The sequence below is a fragment of the Podarcis liolepis genome (genome assembly GCF_965112155.1).
Source record: "Podarcis liolepis genome assembly, chromosome: 15".
NCBI classification, from domain to species: domain Eukaryota; kingdom Metazoa; phylum Chordata; class Lepidosauria; order Squamata; family Lacertidae; genus Podarcis; species Podarcis liolepis.
Window position 1 is genome coordinate 36,507,295 of NC_139566.1, and position 20,917 is coordinate 36,528,211.

The 20,917-nt window shown below is 46.2% G+C and overlaps 1 protein-coding gene across 7 annotated transcripts in view; it reads right to left on the bottom strand.

The window, feature by feature from the left end:
* Positions 1 to 20,917, bottom strand: part of FBRSL1 (fibrosin like 1) — a 791,959-nt gene that overhangs the window by 686,395 nt on the left and 84,647 nt on the right. The gene's annotated exons all lie outside the window — the stretch shown is intronic.

Consider the following 20,917-nt stretch of genomic DNA (forward strand, 5'->3'; position numbering starts at 1 on the left):
AAAAATTAGAAGTTCACACGCACACGCACACACAGTCTATTACTTAAAGAGAGGGAGAGGTGGAACATGGCAGCCTGTTCTAAAAACATATTTAGCAGCGGATAGTGTGCTCCACACAAAAGAAATTCCTGGGAATGGTTTATTGTTACTTTGGGAGTTTATTTCCCTATCCCTTATTATGAATGAATTTTTTTTAAAAAAAAGACAGGAGGAGGGGAGTCAAATTGTGGCATAAAAGGGGTGGGGGAGGCAGAAAGAATAAAAGGAGAAGAGAGAATGTATCAGATTGTCAATCTGCCAATAAATCCCAGCACTCTGTTAATACCATCAGCCTCTTGCCACATCTCACATTGTTTAAAAACACTGTGATGTAGACTCCGAAGAATTCGGGGAGGTGAAAGCCAAGCCAAAAGGCTTGTGTGTTTTTCACTCTGTGTGTGTGTTTCAAAAGGAAAGGAAAGGGGGAAGAGGAGAAGGCACAGGAAAAATGCTCAGCCATACGGATTTAATAGACTTCAGCACCAAAGCACACCTGCAATCTCTCCAATTTATTGCGGTGCCTCCATAATTTATGGCTTGCACTTTACGCTGGTTCCCCTGCCTCTTAGGCGCCTATCTGTGGCTCAGAGAAGGCCTGCTGACCAGAAGCAGTCATAGCCTTCAAGGAGAAATCCCTTCCGCTTAACCCTTCGAGTTTTGGGCTTTTTTGTCCCCATGTTCAAAAGGGCTGGGGGTTAGGAAGCCATACCCTGGGGTCCCTTCTCTCGCTGGAAACCCTGGGGGAGAAAACCCAATCTCTCATCTTCTGCCTACCGATTCCCTCGCTTTTGGAAAGCCACACTGTCATTTCTTTAGTATTTTCACAGCTGGCTAGCAGCACAGCAACATCTCTTTCTCACATTAAATGGAACGCTTATCGGCCTGAAGTGCTTTAGAAACTGAAATCCAAGTGGAGAAATGAATCGCACTGCGGGCTGACTAAGGCAGGAGATGAAAACCAGCTTGCGGTAATATCCTATGGCTGCTGAGAACGGGGGGGGGGGGGGAGAGAGAGGAAGGAGACAAAACCATAGAACATGTTTGCTCTGGCAACCAACAAGTGACTTAAAATGCCCCTCAGCGGCGCAGCAGCACAGTTCAGGAATGGGGGCTGGGGTGGGCCCACACCCTGGACAGATGGGAGATTTGGTTCCCTCTCTTCTGGCTCTTTTGGGACGCAGGTGGCGCTGTGAGTTAAACCACAGAGCCTAGGACTTGCCGATCAGAAGGTCGGCGGTTTGAATCCCTCCCGTTGCTCGGTCCCTGCTCCTGCCAACCTAGCAGTTCGAAAGCACGTCAAAGTGCAAGTAGATAAATAGGTACCGCTCTGGCGGGAAGGTAAATGGCGTTTCCGTGTGCTGCTCTGTTTCGCCAGAAGCGGCTTAGTGATGCTGGCCGCATGACCCAGAAGCTGTACGCCGGCTCCCTCGGCCAATAAAGCGAGATGAGCACCGCAACCCCAGAGTCGGTCACGACTGGACCTAATGGTCAGGGGTCCCTTTACCTTAACCTTTACCTTCTGGCTCTTGGAAGAGCAGGAGAGAGACCTTCCTGCTTCACCAGCCTGCTTCACAATTGATTGTTCTCCAGCTCAGTGGCAGAGTATAAGAACATAAGAATAGACAGCTGGATCAGGCAAATGGCCCACCTAGTTCAGCTAGTCCATAGCCCTCTCCCCTCCCATGGTTTCCAGCAACTGGTATTTACAAGCGTCGCTGCCTCCAACTGTGGAGGTAGAGCAATTGTCTAATCCTCTTTTAATGCCATCTGAGTTGGTGGCCATCACTGAATTCTTGAATATTTCAGAGCCTTCTCTGTTGAGTTAGTTTAATTCCGTATTGTTTTATTTGATGTTTCAATATGCTGTAAACCACTCTGAGATTTGTCCTTTACAATATAAAGCAGTGTATTAAAAGGAAATAAATATAGCAGCAGCAGCAGCAACAACAACAAACAAAATCCCATTGGGGGAGGCACCTAGACATGCCATTGTGGTGACTGCAGCCTAGGTTTCAGGTACCATTTGGCAATTAGATTATATATCTGAATTTCTAAACTGTGGGAGAGGAACACGTAATAAGATTACTGCACCAAAACTGGAGCGTTTCCTGACAATCAGTAACAAAAGAGGCTATTTTGCTATCCTACTTTGCTTTGGCAGCTGTTTAAATCTCACCAAAACACTCTACACATCCACACACGGGAATGGAAAACTTGCCACCTGAGGTCAACACTTAGCGTTCTGCTAATTGAGTTTTTGAGAAAACTGCTTCATTGTTGGGTCGTTCCTTGAGTGAATTTCTATTTCAGTAAATGTTGCCTTTCTTGTGCTTAATGCATTTTGTAGACTCTGACATTTGTAATGGCTCATAGCCAAGACAAATAGACTTGGGCTGGACTGACAAAACAGAACAAGGAGAAACACAAGAGAAAGCGTGATTTAAGATGTTAGGCTCCAGCTACTGATAAGAGCACACTTTTTCTTTCTTTTTCTCTCTTGACATAAGAATTGAAATAGGATCTTCTTTCCCCACATGTTCTTCAGATATGATAAAAGAAGCTTTATTCATTTTCAAAGTGGTGACTTCCTTTCACGGAGCCTCAGAGTGGATGAATGCATTTATAGAAAGAGTCTGGTTCAACTTACTTCATTCCTGGAAAATTAACAACCATCACTTCTAAACCACTGAAGAGGACCCAAGGGTTCAAAAAACACATCTAGAAAATGGAACCATAGCTCAGCAAACAGATGGAGGAGGACTATAGCTTCGGCCTCAATTGGCCAACATGGTGGCCTTCAGCTGTTGCTCCCATCCCATTATCCTTGACTATGCTAGCTGGGGCCAATGGAAACTGTCGTCCAACATCATCTGGAGGAAGCCAGCTTCCTGGTTTAGTGGCAGGGCACAGGTTTTTCAAGCCAGCTTCTGTCTCTGGCATCTCCAGTCATATCTGGAAGCCAAGGTTGGTTGTTGGCTTCCCACCTGCGTTTTGTTTGGGAGAAGCAGTTTAGCTTATGGCCACCAAGTTGGGTGGCTTTAAAGGGAGATCAGATGACATCACGGAGGAGAATAAGCCTGTCAATGACTACTGATCACGATGGCTATGTTCTCCTTCCACCACTGAAGGCAAGTCTGTCCATGAATGTGGGCACTTGAGTCTTCCCACAGGATTCCCATAGGCATCCGGCTGGCCACTGTGGGAGCAGGATGTTGGATCAGATAGAGCTTTTTCTGATCCAGGGCGTTTCTCAAATTCTTATGCCTGCCATCAATGTTCATCAGAAAAAAATGCTTAGTAAAATACTTGCTTTGAAGCAGGAGCGGCCAACCTGTGACCAACCAGATATTCTACTACTCTCATCAGCCACACAGAACATGACCAGTGGTCACAGATGATGGAAACTGAAGTCAAACTATTTCTAGAAGGCCACAGGTTAGACACCCTCTGTGCACTGAAATATTTGATTTTAATGCCTTAGGGCACACATTCTTTTTATTTGTACATTGATTCCAAAAAAAGTTATCACGTGCATTAATTTTTGTATCTTTGCGGTATAAAAATATTTTGGCCTTACTTTTTAAACCTTGACTTTATATTTTAAGTATTTATAAACATAGGAAGTTGCCTTATAACCCAGACAGACCCTTGGCACATCTAGCTCAGCACAGTCCACCCTGACTGACAGCGACTCTCCACAGTCCCAGGCAGGGCTTTATCCCTACCTAGAGATGCTGCGGACTGAACCTGCAGCCTTCTGCATGCCAAGCACCTGCTCCACCACTGAGCTATTGGTGATGCTTAGGGGTTGGGCAAAAATATTTCTCTGCTTCTGTTGCAATACCTATTGTACCATTATAGACCGTGGATGTTCTGGAATCCAAACGACTCAGGCAGAAACTTCAATCTGCTAACCAGCCTATTACAGTTGTACCTTGGTTGACGAACACCTTGCGACTCAAACGTTTTGGCTCCCGAACGCCGCAGACCCAGAAGTGAGTGTTCTGGTTTGCAAGCGTTCTTTGGAACCCAAATGTCTGACACGGCTTCTGCAGCTTCTGATTGGCTGCAGGAGCTTCCTGCAGCCAATCAGAAGCCGTGCCTTGGTTTCTGAACGTTTTGGAAGTCAAACGGACTTCCGGAATGGATTCCGTTCAACTTCCAAGGTACGACTGTAGCTGACAAGCCAGTTAACACACTTCTAAACCCGCGGGCAGAAAACCAAGGCAAAAAAATTCATACAGGATAGAATTATTACCTATCCTATAAATCCTGGCAGGCCTTTGTGCAGATAACACATTTTATGGCCATACAGTATCGTTTTATATCTTTCTCACAGCGTCTTGTTCTTCTGTATCCATAATTATATTTTACTTGCTGGAATTATGCTTATCCATCACTGTCAGGCCAAGATGGCTCCAGGTCACCCCGACATTCAACAGAGAAATGGCATGCTCTTCTTCTGGTTAAGAAGATGGACTCTACTGGACTGTTCCTTTATTTGCTTTTTTGTCAACTGATAGCACCAAGTGGGATGTCCCTGTCCCCAACCCCAAATCAGCATGAAATCAACACAGCCTTGTTATGAAGCTCCATGAGTTGCTAGCCTGTTTGTTTGCTTTTACTCACACACTTTTTTCATTCATAAGACAGAACCCACTTACACAAAGTAGGTGAGGAAAATCAAGCAGATGAGTAAAACAATTCTGCGGGCTATAAGCTCTGCTGTGTTCCTTGCTTCCACTCCTCTCTCACTGCCCTAATAACTTAATTCATGGGTAGGCAAACTAAGGCCCAATCGCCTTCTAAATCCGGCCTGCGGAAGGTCCAGGAATCAGGAGTGTTTTTACATGAGTAGAATGTGTGCTTTTATTTAAAATGCATCTCTGGGTTATTTGTGGGGCATAGAAATTTGTTCACCCCCCCCAAAAAAAATATAGTCTGGCCCCCCACAAGGTCTGAGGGACAGTGGACCGGCCCCTGCTGAAAAAGTTTGCTGACCCCTGACTTAATTCTTTTCTCCCACCCTCCAGCTGAAACAAACCTTTCTCCATCGCCTCCCTTTAAAACATTTACAAGAGCACTCCCCTTTAGAAAAGTGCTGCCCAAGTCCTTTTGGGCCCAGAAGTACTCTGGATATATATATATATATATATATATATGGCAGACTCAGGTAGGGCTGACTCAGATGGCAGCTTCAGGGAAGTTGTTCAGTGCTCTGTGTTTGTTTTGACAGCACAATCCCTCACCCGGAGGGAAATTCACACACTTGGCTTGCATGGGATTCCTGGCTGCCAATGGTGACGACCAGGAAATTGGTTCAAGACAAGAGCAACATGAATGTAATTTTTATAATGGTCCGTCATGACCCATCAATACACTTGCTTTGCACAAAGGCTGTGTTCTGTTTCCACTGCTGCAGCTGTATGCCTCTGAATGTCATTTACTGGGAACCACAAATGGGGAGAGTGCTCTTGCACTCAGGAAGGCCCTGTTTGCAAACTTTCCAGAAGTATCTGGTTGGCCACTTAGAGAACACAGTGCTAGGCTAGAGGGGCTTTTGGCAGCCCCCTCCCCTTATGCACAAGCAAGGGGGAGCAGGGCTCTTCGTGCTCTGCTATATTTAGTATGATCTACAAACACGTACACACTGGCATGCTGCCCAGCAGGCAACGTGGCCCCAGGGCTGAAAGGGGTTTCCCCACCTCTGACCTACACGATCAAATACAGCACTATCCAAATTGCAGAAGCTAACAACCCAGCAGCAAATATGAAAACCAAAGCCACCAGCCACACCACAAAAACGGAAAAAAACAGACTCTCAAGATGCCTGCCAGTTTTTTGTTTGTTTTTTAAGGCACTTCATGCCAAAAGGACAACATGGTTGCCAGGAAGCTCCCCTACAGAGAGCAATTCATTGCTTGAGGGGACACCACTGAAAGGCCCCTCTCTGTTATGGTCACTGACAGGAGCGAGCCAGCAGTAAATCACACCGTTCAAGTTGAAGTTAACGCTTTATTAACAGGAATACAATCTGCACAGACTTGGTGGAGTGTCAGGCCCATTGAGCACAGCATCTCATCCCCAGTAGGTCTTACCCCACAGATCAGTTGCCGAGACTCAGAGTCCCTGCCTCCCCACAGCCTTTTAAGTCCCTCTCCAGAGTTTCCCCCAAGCAACCGGAGACTGTGCCTGAGCGAAACCAACCTCTCATCTGCCCTTCTCGTGCCTCTTCTGGTTCTGGGAGACCAGGGGGGAGAGGGGATTGTTCCAGCAGGTGGGGGAGACACCTGTGACTCTTCACCAGCCAGACTCATCTCTGCCTCTTGGCCTCCCTCCTCCCCTGCTTCAGCTTCTGCCCCTGATTCTGGACTCCTCTCTGCCACAGACTCTCCCTGCTCACTAAACCCTGTTACCTCTTCAGCTTCCGACTTCTCCTCTTCCCAGTCTTCTCCTTCTGACCACTCATCATCATCCCACCACCAATCTCTGGGTTCTGATCCTTATTAGGGAAAATATTGGTAATAAAGATGAACATATTATCAAAGATGATGTTTTTATTTCAAAGTATCCCAATACCAGGAGGAGAAAAATGTTTTAGTAATTGGAAAAGAGATTTGGCCAATCTCCGGGCTCTGAACCTTCTTCCTTTGGCGGTTCTCCAGCTGGTTTCTCCCACGATTCCACTATGTCCAACCATTCCCTGGCAATCACCTTCCAAACTTTGGAATGATAGAGCACTCAGAGAAGATTCTCTCTCTCTCTCTCTCTACACACACACACACACACACACACACACACACACACACATACACACACACTTTGTCCAGGTAGGCTAGTATGTCTACTCTGGAGGTACCTCTCTATGTTTTCAGGTAGAGGCAGGTCTTTCCTATCACTAGTGATCTCATCCGTTTAGCTGGAGATAGACAGATGCCAACAACAACCAGGAATTGAACTTGGGATCTTCTGCATGCAAAGCAGGTGCTATCCACTAAGACAGAGTTTCCTCCCTAGTATACAAAAAGGAGTCAAGAGAGATGCCTGCAGGGTTAAAGTAGAGGTCTTGTACTAATCCTTTGGAGGGTGATGTGAGACCTAGTGAAATCTCTCATTGTGTCTCAGGGAGCTGGGAAGTATTCCTCAAAGCTTCCCAAACTCCTGCATGCTTAAAATTCTGATACCCATTAATTAATTACTGCAGGCAAAAGGATAAATCTTCTGAAATACAGTTTCCTGTTACTGCATATGTTCTTGACTGCAGCGGTGTTTTTGGTTGCATTTGCTCACAAGATAAATTATTGCTGCTGCTGTTCTGGTATGGAATGCATTGCTCCTTACCTGTTACTTCTGTAAGCAAAAACTGCAGGCATGCACAATTATTTTAAGTTTATTATCAAAATTAAATATAGTTTTAAAAAGATAATTACTGGAAGTTTTAAAAGAGAAGGCTTTTTAGGACAAGCCATCAGCACACACAGAACTATTGTTTTGACTTCCCATTTCATATAAATCATTCCCCTCCCTTCCAATCAATGCTGTCCGTTTCGGAGACTTCTCCAGCATGCTTATCTCAAGTTGCTGCCAAGTGTGACCTCGCCCTGGCCTAGAAAACATGGAGGGAGTGCTGACCAGCTGGTGTCATGAAGCGTCGCCCTGCCCCACTCATATTTCACGCAAGGCATGAAAAGGGCAGGGTAATGGGAATGAAAGCCGCTCATCTGTAGGTCACCAGCTCCTTCGCCTGACATTCTGTTCAGCAGCAGAAGCGTCAACAAGAATTTACTTGGAATGCATGAACTCTGAAAGCTTGAAAGGGCTTCCGGACTTGACCCAGCACCTTATGGAAAGGCTCAGGGGTGGGGAACCTTTTGCAGACCAAAGGCCACATTCCCTTCTGAGCGCTGCAACATGCCCATGGTGGGAGGGGCTGGAGGTAAAAGTTGGTGGAACAGGAAATGCAAATGTTAGCCTTGTGCTGTAGGGCTAGCCATCCAGGCAAGCAAGAGGCATGATCAGAGTTCAAGGGCACATGCCAGCCCGGCGAAAGCACATGGGGTGCAAAGCAAGACTACCAAGGGGCATGACCAAGAAGACTGTGGGGGGCAGACACAGAGCTCTGGAGGTTCCCCACCATGGGGAAAGATGCTCCCTTTTGATATGGCTCCTCCTTTCCCTTGCTGCTGGTACCCATTCACCTGAGATACGCTTTACCTGAGAAGGAGCGTCAACTGTTGCATGTTTCTCCCTCTCCTTCTGGAGATGGTGTGGATTGGGCCAAGAGGGAGAGGCAAATGAATGGGCAGCTGCTACCACATACTTCTCCAAAGCATCCTTAATGGGTGAGGCAACCATTGGGGTTGTGTTTTAATAACGTATGGCAATTACAATTCCTCTCGGAGACTGAGGGGCTCAGTTGCTAACCACTAGGTCTTACTGCACCAGGTTTGCCCAGTTCCAAAATGGCAACTGTCCTGCTTTTTCCTTTTTTACCTTACACCAGTGGTTCCCAATTAAGCTTTTGAAAATCTTGATATCTCTATTGTAGTTTTTTGTTATGTGAATAGTGCCACAGACCCCCTGGGTGGGTTTCATGGACCACCTGTGGTCTGTAGACCACCAGTTGGCACAATTATCGTGTGCACACAAGAGACAGGGGCAGGTCTTTTGCAAAGGTAGAAAATGCACCTTGCTATTTCCAAGACACACAAGTTGTTTGTTTATGTTGTTTTATGGCTGGGGAAGAACAAAGGAAGAAGAGCTTGCTTTGCTAAATGTTCTGTTCTCTGACCCACCGAGAGAGACATTTGGCCTCAGGTGAGAGGCAAGCCTGTGTGCACATCCCTGTCTTGTTTAGACATGCAAGATCTCCATCACCAGCACTGCAGGAGAAAAAACGCTTATTGTTTTACATGTTTACAAACAGCCCTTTCAGATCTCTGTCCCCTGAGGAGGCGTGCATTGTAATAAATTCACAGTTCGCATGATGATGATTTAAACAGCTTTGGAGTGGCATGTTTTTAATGACTTGTTCCAATTTGTCTGCCTCTCCTGCCTGTCAACTCCCCCCGCTGGAAGGAAGCCTGTTCCTGTTGCATAAACATTTATCAGCCAGATGAAGGAGTTGAACTTTTTCGTTGCTTTGCTTTGTGGTTTGGGGAGGGGGGGAGGAGAGAGAGAGGGACAAATTAGCAGAGGTGTCATTTAATCTCAATGCCCAAGCCTGGTCAACACCCAGCCACCAGCGGAAACAGACTCTCACTGAATAAAGCAGGGGTTGCAGCTGAAACAATGCTTTTTTCTCCCTCTCTCAATGAAAACTCAATGAAGCCTCCTCATCCTGGAACTTTCTGGATTAAAAGCACAGTCGTACCTCGGAAGTTGAATGTCTTGTGACTCAAAACTTTTGGCTCCCAAATGCCACAACCCCGGAAGTTTGCAAATGTTCTTTGGGAACCCAAAAGTTCAACGCAGTTTCTGCAGCTTCTGATTGGCTGCAGGAGCTTCCTGCAGCCAACTGGAAGGTGCGCCCTCGTTTCTGAACGATTTAGGAGTCAAACGGACTTCCGAAATGGAATCCGTCCAACTTCCAAGGTATGACTGTACTTCTTCACACGGCAAAGAGCTAAACTGTGGAGTTGGCTCCCACCAAATGTAGTGATGACAACCAACTTGGAAGGCTTTGAAAGAGGATCAGAGAAATTCACGGAGGAGGAAAAAGCCATCAAGGGCTAACAGCCACAATAGTTCTGTTCTACATCTTCTGTTGGAAGCAGCATGCCTCTGAATGTCACTCACTGGGAATCACAAGTGGGAGAAGAGGACTCTTGTAATCGGTTCCTTTTTGTGGGCTTCCCATAAGCATCTGGTTGGCCACCGTGAAAATAGGACATTGGATTAGATGGGCCTTCAGCTTGACCCAGCAGGTTCCTAATGCTGCTTCGCCGTAGTATCCACCATTGTCTGAAACTCAACTGTCTAAAGCTTTCGTTGACCCAGATGTTGTTTGACTACAGCTGTCATCAGCCAATATTTAGGGGTGATGTCAGTTGTGATCCAGTAACACCCGGAAGGGCCACAGGCCTGTGTTAGGTACCAGCACTGCAACTGTTGGTACCTGGGATTATTCCAGTATAGCCTAATACTAATCTCCTCTTCTGAGAAATGAAGAGGCTTCTGGAACTGTCAACGCAAGGCTGCCATTATACCAGCATTTGCTCCCTGCAAATCCTTAGCTGTATGCAAGTGAGTGATGGCAAGGGAGGGGAGGGTGGAGGATACTTTGCTCCTAATACAGCCTGCCTAGAAAGATGCATTTTAAAGAACCCAGCCAAAACACTTCAATGCAGCTCAATCTAAACATTTTCCTAGCATACCACCCCACCCCAGCTCTTCAGAATGTTGTGAATAAAGGCGCCTAGCATTGCAGAATTTTTATACTCCTCACTAAACATTGTCACTATGCGGTACCAATAAAATGACTAATTGTGCTGCAGTAAACAGAGGATGGAGAGATAAAAGTAATTATAACTTGGCAAACAGGAATCCTCTTTAACTGGGGTTGCTAAATGAGGGCGCCATTGCTAAAGCTCAACTAGTTCTTACACTGCCCATAGGGAGACCAAATGATCACCATCCATTCCGTTTTGACTATCCTTTCATCTACATAGCTTGTAAATATGGCCCCTCCATTAATACCGGTTTGGCACTACCACTGACCGGGTCCTTCCTTGTTTATCCAGACCTCTGCATTTGACATTCCTATGTTGGAGAGGGAACTAATCTCTTGCTATCCAGGAAACACATGGCTGCAATAGCCTTGAGCATCCAACTTACATGCATGGGGGAAGAACAAGAGGGTTTTTTTGGTATTTTTGGAGCATCTGCTTATGCTGCTTAAGAAGCAAGCCGATTTACAGTATGCCTTTTCAGCAAGGTAAGGGCTATGGCGGGGACGCGGGTGGCACTGTGGGTTAAACCACAGAGCCTAGGACTTGCCAATCAGAAGGTCGGTGGTTCGAATCCCCGCGACAGGGTGAGCTCCCATTGCTCAGTCCCTGCTCCTGCCAACCTAGCAGTTCGAAAGCACATCAAAGTGCAAGTAGATAAATAGGTACCGCTCTGGCGGGAAGGTAAACGGCGTTTCTGTGCGCTGCTCTGGTTCGCCAGAAGCGGCTTAGTCATGCTGGCCACATGACCCGGAAGCTGTACGCCGGCTCCCTCGGCCAATAAAGCGAGATGAGCGCCGCAACCCCAGAGTCGGTCACGACTGGACCTAATAGTCAGGGGTCCCTTTACTTTTACCTTTAAGGGCTATGGCAGAACCTTTAGAAAGGTGTACTTTTGTGCACTTTTGTAAAGAAAAATCGGTTTCATTAAAAGTCACTTAAGCAAAGATTAGATGTTCATGCTGGATACAATGGCTATTTTCTACTTATGCTGTCACAGAAAATAGCAGTGCTTTTTTTCTAGAAAAAGAGGTGACAGTACTCACCATTAAGTTGTTACAGTAAGTGCCATACTTTTTAACAACAGCAAAATGAGGTGCTGGTACTGCGCACCGTTGAGTACCCCCTGAAAAAAGCACTGGGCTTTTTAATTATCAGTTGCTGGGAATCACGAGTGGCTTGAGTGCTGTTGGGATAGCCTGACAATCTAGTTTCAAGGAGGAGAATTAATCTCCACAAGCCTACAAGGCTGTTCCTCAAGCTTTGGTCAAAGCACTTGACCAGCTACATATGGAAAAGCTTGCAAAGAAGTGGCCACATCAATGAGAGATGCCTACCGCTAAGAGAAACTCTGAAATTGCAGCAATATGTCATGTGCCCTAAGAACAGAGCTTTGAAGGGAGCTGTTTTTCATGTGGGCATGGCTTCCATATAATGGGAGCTTTCTCTGTGACTAGGGTGCCTACTTGGTACATGAGTCCAAACATGAGGCATCTTCAAACTGAAATCCTTCTCAGCTATCTTTTTTGTGGGGACAAGAGGGACTGAGCGCTGCGAGTGTTCAACTACAGGACTTCACAGGCAGTGCTCAAAACTGGGATGCATTTTTTAAATGAGTCAACCAGACAGAGCCAGGCATGGCCAAACTTGGCTGGCCTCCAGCTGTTTTGGGACTACAACTCCCATCATCCCTAGCTAACAGGTCCAGTGGTCAGCGATGATGGGAGTTGTAGTCCCAAAACAGCTGGAGAGCTGAGTTTGGCCATACCTGAGCTAGACCGAGTTCTTAGTTCTAAGCCCTGTTGGGTATGGAGAATATAAAGGCAATAAATAGGGAGCAGGCATTTGTAACTGGAGCAAAAAGCAGTATCGACAAGAGAACTGAGCAGCTGGACCTCATCCAGGATGCCTGTACACTATAGATTATGGAAAGGGCAGTAGCTCAGTGGCAGAGCATCTGCTTTGCATGCTGAAGGTCCCAGGTTCAATCCCTGGCATCTCCAGCTAGGGCTGGGAGAGACTCTGTCTGAAATCTTGGAGAACTGCTTCATGCCCTTGTAGATAATACTGAGCTAGAGAAACCAACGGTCTGAATTCGGTATAAGACGGCTCCCTACAGATGGGTCTCTGATCTTGCATTTGTCCCACGTCTGACCATGTCTCCATTCATGCAATTAAGAGTTTCAAGGTATCTCACAATCTAGCCCAATCCTTTGCCACTGCAGAAAACCCATTATTACAGCATCCCCCTCCTTCCTTCTCCTTGTACCCCTGCCCAAACTTGAGAGAATTCCACGAGACACAGAAGCAGCTTCATCTTTGCTTTCCATTTCAGTTGCCCAGCATTTTCCCCTTTCCTTTAGATTGCACAGCTGCACGTGGGACTGCAGAGGCCTTCTTGGAGCACCTACAAGATCTTCCCCCCTTTCTGAAATTAGGCTCGGAAGAAGAATTTTATTGTAGCCAGTAGAACAGCTTGCAGGGTGTATTTAGCTGCAGCGCAGGTTGTGACAACGAGAGTTTATCCAGTTTGCAGATGTGCCCACAGTTCCAAGAACGATGGCAACACGGGCTTCTGAGCCGCCTCATTCGCTCCACAAAGCTGTTTTATTCAAACTGAAGTTCTGTGTTGCCTATGCATCCACACCTGCATGTATATACAACAGGTCACCAGCACCTCCCTCAATGGGACAACATTTTTAATTAAATGAGCGGCCAGGTGATACACCTAGTGCCAAGCTTAACATATGTTTTAGCTGATAAGCAGTGTTGTGTTGGCAGGGTACGAACACTGAATTCAGAGTTAAGATGCGTGTGTTTTTTCCACCCTTCTCTTAACAGCAGACAACTAGTAAAGCAGAGAACATACTTCAGATTCCCCACATTGGTACTGCTTTCTGGCAGGCAAAAGGTCCAGACCGCTCCTTTCCCAAATTTTGTCCTGACACCAGTCCTTTTCAGACGTGTTAGGCTGGGATAGCTTTGAGCAACAGTGGAGTGTTAAAACCTATCTCAGGGGTTCAAATGTAGCTCGCTGTCATGCCCCACTGCAACCGTGTCCAGTCGGAGAGCCTGAGAGATATCAAGGTGACCCAGTAAGTTTCATGGCCTGGTGGGATTTTTGAACCCTGGTCTGTCACACCCTGGCTGGACACTCTAACCGCGACACCACCCGGCTCTCAAAGTCAACCCTAGCCAATGCACACACATTAATTAAGCAAGAGCACCTTATTACATTAAACACACACACACACAAACTCGATGGGCACTATTATTTATCAAGCACACAGGCAACGGCACTGATTGTTAACAAGTCTGATTGATTAGACAGGCAAAATGGGCATCGGTTTCCATTCCCTGGGATTGCCATATGTTTCTTCTTAATCATCGGGAGGAGTGGAGGTGGAGGAAGAGGAGGAGGAGAAAAGGCTCTGTGGTGTTTTTTTTCTTGAGTAGCCAAACAGGTGTTGAAGCAAATCCTTAATGCTTTGAGTTTCGCCTCTTTTGAAGCAGATGGGGTGAGTGGATGAGTGGGAAAGGAGAGAGAGAGATTGGATTCTAGCCTCTCATTTTCTCTGGCCTCAGGTCAAGAGCTCCAAAGAAGACTTGGCTATTAATCGTTAAAATGTTCATTTGATGTGAAAAAGGGACACCCCCTCCCTTAAGACCAAGAAGTGAAATAATGCTTCCCTTTACCAATATCATGTTCCTTTCTCTCTTTGCACACCGAGAAGTGCCAGGGGAGAGTTCTTTTATATTCTTAAGAATATAAAACAAACTTCATCTTAGGCCCCTAAGGGGGAAAGGCTCAGGGGGTCAGGTTAGAGATAGTGGTGTGGTTCATACGCAGTGCTTAACCATGGTTAACACAAACCATAGTTAACACTGAAATGTCTGGCAGAGAACTGCTTAAACTTTGGTTTATTAATTTACCAAATAGTTAAAAGCTCCAGGAAGAACAGATGAGCCTCGAGAGTGGTTTGCAGCTCTTCAACTTTGGGGTGAACTACAGCTAAGCCCCCAGGCTCTGCTCATACTCCTAACCATGGCTTACAGTAATGTATGAAACAGGCCAGTGTGAGATTTTTTTTTTTTTAATCCCTCAGCTAAGAGTACAATAAAACAAAGACACCACAAAGCCGTCGCCTCGTCACCCGAGAGTCTCAAATCAGGGCCCTGTGCCAAAGTATGCAATTCTGAGAACAGAGAGCAAAAATGCAGGTGTTTTAACACGAGAGGGCAAATACTTTATTGCAGTAACTAGGAAATGGCACCTCCGATAATTACACATTCATCCATTTACAGCAATATGATATGATTGTGGAAGGAGGGGCAGAGGGCTTGTCAAAAGGCTGCTCAGATCAAAAGGGCTCCCTTAGGTTTAAACATGGAAATTAACACTGCTGCGTTAAAATGTTCTAACCCCACTAAGTCAACTTTCATTTCTCTGCAACGTTTTACTGCTTTTGCATGAGCCTGGGCAGTGACCTGTGCTTTCAAGCTAATGCATGTTACCTTCGCAGCTTTAAGCCTCCCCTTTTTAAAACACCCTTTCTGTTCTTCCCTTCCATGCAATTTCCATTAGCCAGATGAGGTAGGAAGCAAGCAGGAAGAGAATGCAAATTATCATCTGTGTTACCTCTCTGGCTGAAAGTCACCTCCGTGACAAGGGGAAGAAGAAGCAGAGCCGGTTTTGGGTGCCCAGGTGTATGTCAGAGCCTGCAACTTCCAACATTCGGCTTCATTGGACGGCCACAAGTTCAAGTATAATGAGAGGTTCAAAGTAATGCACTTGGCACACTCTCCTTGTGTTGAAGTGTTGTTTTCCCAGGGAAAACATGTCATACAAAAACAAGAGATAATGCTATTCAGCATCTAGTTTGGCGGCGGGGGGGGGGGGGGAGAGAACAGGAGCCCTCACAAACTGCAGTGCACTGCAAGTAATTTTTGTTTTTAGCTATCTGCTGATTTTAATTTGTTTTGATTTTTAAAAATAATAAGCATTATATACATTACCAAGCAAGGACTGCGATCTGCCACTGGGAAGCCGTCAAGAAGTGGCAAAGGGCCACCACCAGGCAGCCTCAGGTTGCAGGACCCTCCGGCCATGAGTTTGTACATGAGTTTCACAGAAGTCCTGCCCAACACCATCTGATTTATAGCTAACTAAGTCTGTTAGCCTATGTGTCTTGCCTGACTAGCTAGTAAAGGTAAAGGTAAAGGGACCCCTGACCATTAGGTCCAGTCATGGCTGACTCTGGGGTTGCGGCACTCATCTCGCTTTATAGGCCGAGGGAGCCGACGTACAGCTTCCGGGTCATGTGGCCAGCATGACTAAGCCGCTTCTGGTGAACCAGAGCAGCGCACGGAAACGCCATTTACCTTCCTGCCAGAGAGGTACCTATTTATCTACTTGCACTTTGACGTGCTTTCGAACTGCTAGGTTGGCAGGAGCAGGGACAGAGCAACGGGAGCTCACCCTGTCGTGGGGATTCGAACCGCCGACCTTCTGATCAGCAAGTCTTAGGCTCTGTGGTTTAACCCACAGCGCCACTAGCTAGTGCAGATTATTAATTAGCTAGCCCCCTCTTCCAATACCCCACATTCTTCCAAACAATGTCTAGCACAGAAGAAGGTCAGAAGGTACCCTGCAATTATCACTTATTCCGTCCACCAGATTATACATTAAAGGCTGCTCTCAGCCATCAAAGAGCAGAACAAGAGATAGAGGGGAAGTAAACAGAGGCAGGAAGAGGTAGCGGTAAAGGACCCCAGGACGGTTAAGTCCAGTCAAAGGCAATTATGGGGTTGTGGAGCTCAGATTTCAGGCCGAGGGAGCCGGCGTTTGTTCACAGACAGCTTTCCGGGTCATGTGGCAGCATGGCTAAACCGCTTCTGGAGCAACAGGACACTGTGACGGAAACCAGAGCACACAGAAATGCCGTTTGCCTTCCCACTGCAGCGGTACCTATTTATCTACTTGCACAGGTGTGCTTTTGAACTGCTAGGTTGGCAGGAGCTGGAATAGAGCAACGGGAGCTCATTCCGTAACCAGGATTTGAACCACCGACCTTCCAATCAGCAAGCCCAAGAGGCTCAGTGGTTTAGAACCACAGTGCCAACCATGTCCCTGGCAGGGAGAAATGACCATGTCAGATCACTAAACTCCTCGAACTACGATTGTCTTCCAGATAGATTGCCCCTACAGTGAGGGACTGAACCTGAAGCCTTCTGCAATGCAAAGGCAGGGGCTCTACACCACTGAGCTACAGCCCCATCAAACATTAGATATGACTCTTACTGTGATGGCTCCCTGAGATATATTTGCAAGCTGGGGAAAAAAGGAGCAGCCAGACAGATGAGTGGCAGGTGCCAATCCTACCTAGAATAAAACAGAACTGACTGGTGTGAGGCTTAAATGCCTTTCCCAACAACTGCTTATTTCAAGGCTTTGTCTCCTCCGCTTCTCATGGGTTTTTCTTTTGCCTCCATCACCACAGATTGCTCAGCACTTCTCAGCTCCCCAACCCCCCTTAAGTACCTGGAGACAAGAGGCAGCTGGGAGCAGGCAAGTGGAAGTTACAGCTTGACAAGAACCAAGAAATGCAACTGCTGTTATACCAAAAAGTAGTCATAGTTTGCAAGGCAGAAGGTGAGAATAAAACCTTGGCTTTTTTTCTTTTTTTTTTTTAAGGCAAGAGTTTCTGATTCTGGTAAAAAGCAGTCTCTTAATATGCCAGTGTGCCAGTTTTTTTCCTCTCCTCTCTCCCCCCTCTCTCTCTCTCTCTCCCCAAATTGAAGTAGTCAGGGAAAAGCGTTTTATTTTTAGAAAGGCAACGTGCTCCTTTTGTCCGCTTCAGCAGACACCGCAGCATCACAGTAAGGCGATCCCATTGCAGCCGCAACGTGAACCGCATAGTCAAACACACAGGAAGTTCCTAGGCAATGTGAAAAAGCATTTACTGTGTTGTGAAGTCCTGACATGATGGTTATACATGTCAGGTTTCTAAAAAAGAAAAAGAAAAAGAAATTAAGAGGTGGGAGGAAAACACCAGGTACACTGTCATATAATGGGACTGCAGTTTCCATGTCAGAAGGGTAACTTAAACCAGCTTTGGAGGTAGAGAACAGGTGAGGCTATACCTGCCATGCCCAAAGTAAAGCATACCTCAAGGCTAATAAATGCTTTGCCGGATTAGCTTTCATGACCAGCACCCTGCTACCTTGGCTGTACTAATGATTTTCTCTTTTTAAATATTGTCACAATGGTTCTACAGGTATTTGCTTTTATGCATGGTTTAAGTTCGTTTGTTTTTAACTGGACAGTGCATTTTAGCAGTGTCTTGCATCCAGTGTTATTTGTACATCGCTCAGAGAGCTTTTCGATCAAGCGGTTTATAAATCTAATAAACAAACAAGATGTTTTGTGCAGTTTCCCATGTAGCAACAAACTCTGTGGGACATTCTCAGTGTCGTATTTCTGTGGCCAAAAGGGTGATCTCTCTCTCACTCTTAAGCTGTTTGCTACTGCAATGGAATCCCTGGCATGGGCTGCTAAAAGCTACCTCACTTCCCAAGAGCGAAAGGTGAGGACTCTTCCAGGGACCCGGCTGGGACCAGATGCAAACAGGCTCTTCCCCTCCTGCAACTGCCTGTATTCCACAACAACAGTATATAATATACATACACAGAAAGGACAGTCTCTTGGCAGAGGATGTGGTCCTTTGTGTTAAGAATACTAATGCTCCCAGTCATGATGAATGATGAATGATTTAGCTCCATATGGCACAACTTCTGCCCATGAACTTAATGTCATGAAAGACAAAAGCAGGGATGTGGGTATTCTCTCTCCCTCCCTCCCTCCCTCCCTCTCCTCTCTCTCTCTCTCTCTCTCTCTCACTCACACACACACACACACACAGAGAGAGAGAGAGAGAGAGAGAGAGAGAGAGAGAGAGAGAAAGAGAAAGAGAAAGAGAAAGAGAAAGAGAAAGAGAAAGAGAAAGAGAGTGTGTACATGGTCTCATGTCCAGGTATCCTGATGTTCGTTTTGCTTTCTTTCTCTTAAACCAAGTTCCTTGCTATAACTGCAACTGCTGAGATGTTGACCCCACCCCAGTTTCTGAGCAGGGGGTGGGCAGGGCTTTTGTGTTCCCCCCCCTTGCCTTGTCTGAGGCCAGCATATGAGATTGGCTGCAAACCAAAAAATAATTGCAGGAGGGTTGGACAAACACACACATGCACTCCAAAAGTTGTATGGAAATGCCATTACATCAAGGCCATGCTTCAGTTGTTGCCGTTTACACAACGAACAGATGCCCTTTCAGAATATGCTCCCCGGGGTGTGGGTGGGTGTAAAGACCCTTTGCAGCACAAGGTGTGTAGTTTTTCATATGGGTGCTTTCATTCAACAAACACTGGTTTGTGAACTGCTGTTGTCCCAGGGATGACTGTGCCATCTTGGGTTGGGGCATGTTAAAACCAGCCTCCAGGCAGTGAGCTTCCCACCAGAGGGAGTTTGAGCACAATGTCCCCTTTCCTTGCTATGCCTCCTAGTCTCCATCTACCCTCCTCCCAAGAATATTGCGTCTCTCTCCATTTTCCACCAAACACACAGGCTGCTAAGCTGGCAGCAATCATACCCGAGAGCAGGTCAGAACTCAAGAGCGGCAGAGCCTCATCAAATCAGACTCGCTGACAAAGGAAACAGCGTCTTGGGCTTCCTACAAAATGTAGGCTAAAATACCACCCATTTGCTTTTCGACCCATGCACTAAAAGATGATTTCCGCTGGCTAATTCTTCTGCTAAAACCCCCACAGGCCAGCTCTAATCCTTTTAAATAGCTTTGAGATTTCTGCTCATCTCTCCCAAATCTAGCGATCAAACGAACGAGCATGAATGAGGAAAAGGAAAGAGGGACTCCCTTTAATTTGTATTTGAAGGTGGTGTGTGGAATGCAAAGGCAATGTAGGGGGGGGGGCTGAAGTTGGACCTTTAGCAGGTAGAAATGCAGTTGTGCACCATCTCTACATCAGTCTGACAGGTATATTATTAAAATACATGGAGACATCATGGAAACATAGGAAGCTGCCTTGTAACAAGTCAAACTCTTGGGCCCACCTGGCTCAGAAGTTCTCCAGGCCTTCAGATTGGGGGCTAGGGTCTCTCCCAGCCCCACCTGGAGATGCCAGGGATTGAGCCTGTGGCCTTCTGCATGCAAAACAGATGTAGTACCACTGTTGTGTGACCCTTCCACAGTCACAATTACTAACAGTAGGTGGAGTAGGCTGGACTCTGGTTCAGGAATCCAGAACCCACCACCCAGAGAAGAGCAGATGATGGGGCTGCAGCTAACAGTCCCTTCATCAAGCATCTGATCAGGCATGGGCATGAGGAGCGAAGTCCGAGTCACCAGAACACCCTTTCTTTCTTGAATTCATTTTGTAGGCAGTGGGTGCCTAATCAGGCATGTACATGGTAACAGACGCAACAAATCAATTATCATTCTCTACAACAAAATGGTACTTATCAGGGTAGAAGAAGGAAACCCAACATTATTCTTGCTTTCATGATGCTTCTATGATTTGAGAGAAAGCTGCACACACACATATTATTATTACTAGTAATTATTGTTTTTAAAACAGGCTTGGCAAACTATTGTTGTCGTTTTCGCTTTAACATGAGAGATGCAGGCAGAGTTTTAGAGCATGGCATAGCAGGGGGAAGAAAAATGTTCTGTGTGCTTCTCAACTGAAGTAATACATACTCCAAAAGAGTGCGTTTCTGTGTAAGCATTATGTCTAGGGTCTAAAAGGACCCAGCTGGGCCACTTGCTAATAGTCACTGATACACCTGTCCACCATAGGTTTTGTCTAATCTGCTTAAAACAGACACCTAATTGGAAAATTTGCACAAGTAACTCAGAATCGTATTCTTACAATGATGGGCAAATAAAACTTTCCAGTCAAAGGAGCCTCAGTCCTATAAGCTCCCTGCTGCTTGCTCTCCTTTCCTTCTTAGACAGGTGTTGGCTAGCCAATAAAATTGCATCAGCCACAAAAAAAATCATACCGAATCAACTCTTTGTAATTTAGTACGCAACCCCAAATAATCTCTGGCTCTGCTAATATGTAGGCCTGGTTTGCAGGTCACGTTAAGCCAAACCATGGTTTAGCAGGTGCATGCTATATGTATGTGGGCTCCTGGAAAAGAGGTTCTGGCCTCTTTGCTCCATCTCAGCTGTTCTGCTGCTCTGCTAAACTAGGCCAAGTCATGGTGTTTTGCACATCATCCAAAACTGAGCTTGTGTCTTAGCTCTCCTGTAGGAGAAACTCTGGTTGCAGTTTGTAGTCCGCCCACAGAGAGCTAAACCACGAGCTCAGGTTTGGACAACAAGGCATGACATGGCTTAGCTCAGCGCAGCGCAGCA